Source organism: Micromys minutus (assembly GCF_963924665.1).
Source record: "Micromys minutus genome assembly, chromosome: 8".
Classification (NCBI taxonomy): domain Eukaryota; kingdom Metazoa; phylum Chordata; class Mammalia; order Rodentia; family Muridae; genus Micromys; species Micromys minutus.
Window position 1 is genome coordinate 63,232,819 of NC_137977.1, and position 6,114 is coordinate 63,238,932.

The following is a 6,114-nucleotide window of genomic DNA, read 5'->3' on the forward strand; positions in this document are numbered from 1 at the left end:
TGTGCTTTGCTTCCATTGACTTTTATGAGCTATGAGCATGTTTGAATTCTGTTTTCTAACAATGATTCTCAAGCCTGGGCTACTTCTCCCATGTGACCTTCTCTTTAAACTAATAGATGTCATTGTGACTTTGATTTCTGGACTGGAATGAGAAGAACTAACACCACCACCTGACTTTTAGCAGTTGCAACGAAGCAACCAAATATAAGAGCAGAACGTATATGCCTCAACTCATAACAGCCAGGGACACTAAGGAAACTTGAAGCTAGGAGAAGAAGCTAGTGGGAAGAGACCATAACTTTATACTGTTCCTCTGGTTCTTCTTCGGAAGGGTGAATCAAAGCTCCCCACAGAGAAACTTACCAAATGCCCATGTTCAGCATGGACCATGGAACTTTGGCCGTCACAATTCTCATGGATGAATGTATTGCAGCATCTTGTAAATCCATAATATATAATAATAGTAGAAATGGCATGGAAGCTTCTGGAATGTACAGTCCTTTATGCTGCTACTTCTCAGCAGAAATCTGCCCTTCTTCAGTTTTGTGTCCATGCATCCCTATGGCTCCCCTAGCTGCTTCTCAGGAATACACAATAGTTTTGTGTCTTGCAGGTTTAGGGGAGATGAAATTTGCGCATAGAAATACCTATTTTGAAATAAATGTAATATAGAACATGTCACAGGTGAGTTCCTAGACTCACTTTGACAACAGTGTGATCAAGTTCATAGGTGCCCATTGTCAATGTAGTAGCTAGCTGAGCTCCCGGTCAGGAGGCAGGGGTCCTCCAGGGTGGCAATGGGCTCTAGCAAGTGTGTTCAGAGGCAGCTGGTGGGATGAGGAATTTGATATTTTTACATGAGTGTTTCTTGAGATGGGTCATCTACTTTTGGAAGACAAGACACTAATTGTATAAAGAAAATAGATTTCAAAACTGGTGAGGTTTGGCTGCAGCTGAGGCCTGCTATTGGTCAGCCCTATAACACCTACCAAGCTGCCTAACCTTCTCTCTTGTTTCTCCCATCTGAAAAAAAACATAGACCGATGATGACACATCTTCTAAGCATTATTAGAAGGATCGAATGGGCTAATGAGAGGGCAGAGCTTTTCAAACGGCGAAGCAACTTCAAATATAAGCTGTTATCATAATCGGCCTCAATAAAAGCTTCTTGATAGAAGTGATAAATGTCTGATCTGGTTTTCATCTACTGAAAGACACATGGAGATAGCCTCCAACCCTCCAAAGGGGACTTTTCTTCCCACCCTTCTCTCTACTTAGAACATTGTTGGTGAAATATGAGCAGGGTTTGCTTTGATCTTGAAGTCTTTTCCCCTGGACGTTTTCCCATGCCACAACCTTGCTTTGGTACAAATGTTGAGATTTTTAAAAAGTATTAATCCAAAAGTATTTTTTATTATTACACTTTATTTTTAATTACCTAAAAAATCTTAAATTAAATATATTTTGATTACATTCTCTACCTCCCAAAGCTTTCCAGATGTCCCCCACTTCCCTACTAACCCACCTTTTGGTTCCTTCTCAACAAAAAAAAAAAAAAAAAAAACTAGTACAACAACAAAGCCCCCGAACAAGAAAACACAATAGCATCAAATCCCACTCATTGAGACCAAGCAAGCAAGCAAACTAACAAAAACCTCCGAACTGTAACCGAATTAAGAACACACATGATAACAGTGGAGTTCGTTATTTGTTAGTAAACTACTCCTGAACACCAGGCTTGTACTGGAGTAGTTGGATATATGTCACTTAATATTTTATTCATACATGTGATAACTGAGTAAATATGACTGAGCGTCTATGCTGTGTCTAGCATTGTACTAGCCTGTAGCCGTGGCATTGGTTATTTGAATGCCTTTTTGTCTTAATAGGAATATACCTATGACCACACCCATTGCCTCAATTGGCCATAGTGCCCAGCCTTGGCCTGTTTCCTATATACAGATTATATCAAAGAATAGCTTGAAGAATGGTTAGCAAAAACAAAAGGGCTGAATAATTATGGGGTATTGCTGAATTCTTGGCTTTTCTTGAATAGTCACTGGCATATGGCATGACTACCTTGCTTAGGTTCCTAGGATGGACACAAAGAAAAGCTTATTGTAAAGGACAAGAGATTGGTATGTGGAATACCAATAGCCAAACCTGAGTTTCTGTCGTTGTTGATGTAAAGCTGAGACATGGAAAATGATGAGAAAGTAAGTTCTAAGACAGAAAAGACACAGGTTGAAATGGTGAATAAAATACCCAGGGTTTTTGCCTGTCATCTCAGCCAGGCAGGGACAGAAGCATCGGATAAGGTGTGATCCTTGATGTGAGGTGGCATGCAACATTACCTTTGGCACACTTTGTTTCAAAGTCCTTTCCAATGGCTAGTTTGCTAATTATGTACTTGTGAATTAGGTCAGCATTGTTACTTCTCTTTCACCCTGCTACTCCCCTCCCCCCTGCAGATAGCTGAGGCCCTGAGTCATGAAGCCAACAGTAAGCCAACAGTTGGGTGTGTCCCTATGAAACAATACATTGGCTTAGAAGGGCAGACCTGGGAAAGGGCAAATGATTGCTCATTGTTATCAGACCTTGGCCTTTGGAGGGATGGCTTATAAGCCAGTCATTTTCACACAGTCCCTTTGCTTTAGGAAGGACATGCCTGTTATTTTTACACAGCATACACTATCAGAAAGCTCCTGGAATGTATGTCCCAGAAATGTCTGCTCTGGTCTGGCTTCTTCCAGCTTTTCAGCTGTGATTATTCCAGCAAATGCCTTCTATTCTGAAATCTAGAGCTCACTTCCACAAAATGGAAATAATAGTTTCTGTCCTGTTCTTCTCCCTGCTGACTGTTTAATGTGACACGAAAGCCGTAGTTTAAGAAAGAGTGTGTTGCAGAATCTAATATGATAGGCTGGTAGCACAGGATAGCAAGGTTCATATGACATTAATAAAAATATTTCACTTACACAGTGCCATTATTTCTTCTCTTATACCCATAGTTGTCATTGCTAATTTATTTTAGAATTCATTTTTCTTTTGTCATTGTGCAGGCCAAAGCTCCAGAATTATTGTTAATATTTCTCTTATTGATGTTACCATTTGTAAATTGAAATTTTTGTGTCTTACTTACATGCTGCACTAAATATTTTCTGTATAAAAACAATTAATGGACAATTAAAAGTAACATCAGGCAGATGTAAAGTTATGACATTCTAAATTAAGGAATACAGTTCATGATAACTTTTGCCATAATTGTGTTTGAACATTTACTATGTTATTCTGTCTTCGACATCAGATGAATTGTGTGAGTATAAAACACTCTAGATTCTAAATAATTTAACCTAAGTCTTATAGTAATACTAATGTATTCATATTGGTTTATTGATGACATGAAACATGCCATAATTGTATGTAGAACAATGAGACAAAATGTGTAGAATAGAAGAACAAAGAGAGATGAGGCTACAGGAACTATATTCTTTCAGGATTTTTCTTTTATTGAAGACAGATTCTTTTCTCATGCAACATTTTGATTATAGTTTCCCATTCATCTAACCCTTCCAGTCGCCCCCCCCCCCACTTCTGAACCTACTCCCTTTTTGTCTCACATTAGAAAAGAATAGGCCTCTGAGAGAGAGAGTAACCCAGACATGACAAAATAAAACATAATAACATGAAGAAAAAAACTATCCTACTGAAGTTGGGCACAACAACCTAACAGGAGAAAGAGTCCCAAGAGCAAACATCAGAGTTCTCAAAGTTAGGAGTCCCATAAAATTACATATCTGATAGCTATACCATGTGTGCAGGGGACCTGTTGCATGTAGTTGGAATCTCCGTAAGCTCATGTGCTTCTTCCATTTTGGTTCAGAGACCTTTGTTGTTTTCCCTCTGACTCTTACAACCTTTCAGTTTCCTCTTCCCCATGATTTCCTGAGCTCAGAGAAGTGGAATTTGATGGAAATTTTCCAACTGACATCGTTCATTGAATATGAAGAGCTCTATCTGGTGCCTTTATGAAGCCCTCATCTGTGTGTTCTAGTCCCTTTGATGCAGAAGGGCACCTTGCAGACTGCTGAAAGAGAGCCACAGACAACACCTTGGCCAGAGACTCTTTGACATACAATCAGGGATGCCTACAAAATATACTGGGCAAGTGTGGTATAGAACTTGTGGGAGTTGCTAACCAATATCTGTTTTCACCTAAAACCTATTTCATTCAAAGGGGCTCATACCCAATGCTGCTTGGGTAGTTAAGAACCAGACACTGGATAGCCCAGAGACTTAGAATAAAACCAAGAACTATTGATTAAAAAAAGCCACTAAACAGGAGAAATTTTTCTGAACAAAACACCAATGGCTCAAGCTCTAAGGTCAAAGATTAACAAATGGGACTTAATGAGATTGCAAAGTTTCTGTAAGGCGAAGGACATTGTCAAGAAAACAAAACGACAGCCAACAGAATGGGCAAAGATCTTTACCAACTCCACATCAGATAGAGGCCTAATATCCAAGGTGTACAAAGAACTCAAAAAGCTAGACACCAGAGAATCAAACAACCCTATTAAAAAATGGGGTACAGAGCTAAACAAAACATTCTCAATTGAGGAATATGGAATGGCTGAGAAACATCTAAGGAAGTGCTCGACATCCTTAGTCATCAGGGAAATGCAAATCAAAACAACCCTGAGATTCCACCTCACACCAGTCAGATTGGCCAAGATCCAAAACTTATATGACAGCAGATGCTGGCAAGGTTGTGGAGAAAGAGGAACACTTCTCCACTGTTGGTGGGGTTGTAAACTGATACAACCACTCTGGAAATCAGTCTGTCGATACCTCAGAAAATTGGACATAGTACTACCTAAGGACCCAGTTATTCCACTTCTGGGCATATACCCCAGAGACACTCCAATATACAACAAAGATACATGCACCACAATGTTCATAGCAGCTCTATTTATAATAGCCAGAAACTGGAAAGAACCTAGATGTCCTTCAGTAGATGAATGGATACAAAAATTGTGGTACATTTACACAATGGAGTACTACTCAGCTATCAGAAACAATGACTTTATGAAATTCTTAAGAAAATGGATGCATCTAGAGAATATCATCCCGAGTGAGATAACCCAGTCACAAAAGAACAGAAATAATGTGCAGTCACTGATAGTGGGATGCTTACCCCAGAGGTTTGGACTGCTGCAGAAACAACTCACAGACTCTTTGAAGTTCAAGAAAAAAAGAAACAAAACAAAACAACAACAACAAAAAAACCCATTATGCTCAATCCTTACACACCAAGAAAACGTTGACTAATTCTGGGTTACATCCTGTTTTACATATACTTTTTGCTCATTGTAACTAGTAAGACCTTAATGCAGAGTATCAAACCTTAAAAAAAAAGAAAAAAAAAGCCAAGCACTGACAAAAATGTGTTTGTATACATTTATGCAAAAATGTTTAAAATTTTTTTCTTTTATCTTTGCTTTTTAAAATAAAGTTTAAAAAAAAGAGAACAAAAAAACCCAAAAAGCCACTAAAAATAATTTCTAATGATATTCAGCTATATTCACAGATTAGTGCTGTATCCAGTCATCATCAGACTGGCTTCCTCCAGCAGCAGACGGGAAAGATACAGAGACCTATAGCCAAATATTATGCAGAAGATTTTACCATAGGTTCTTATGATATTTAACTATGTTGCATGTATTAGTTTGTATGTTCAACACCACTTTGACCACTGAAGGCTCAAGTATTTTTATAAACATTGATATATAGGATGACCAAATCCCTCCCCCCACAGAAAAAAAAAAGGGGGGTTGGATTGAAAAAAAAATAACAAAGGTATGTAGCCAGGAAAATATTCCATTTTCAGTGGAGATGCATGAGTAAGGCTTGGGAAGATGAAATAAACTCAGTATAAGATGTAGGATGACAGATCTACTTTTAAACCATAATTTAGAGGGTTCTCATGTGAGAACCTCATAAACAGGCCATTATGCTAGAATTTTTGCAACAAATTTGGCATCATTGTTATCTCCTTCCATGGTGATTCTGCAATGTAGAGGATATGAAAGATACCTTTTTCCATAAACCTTT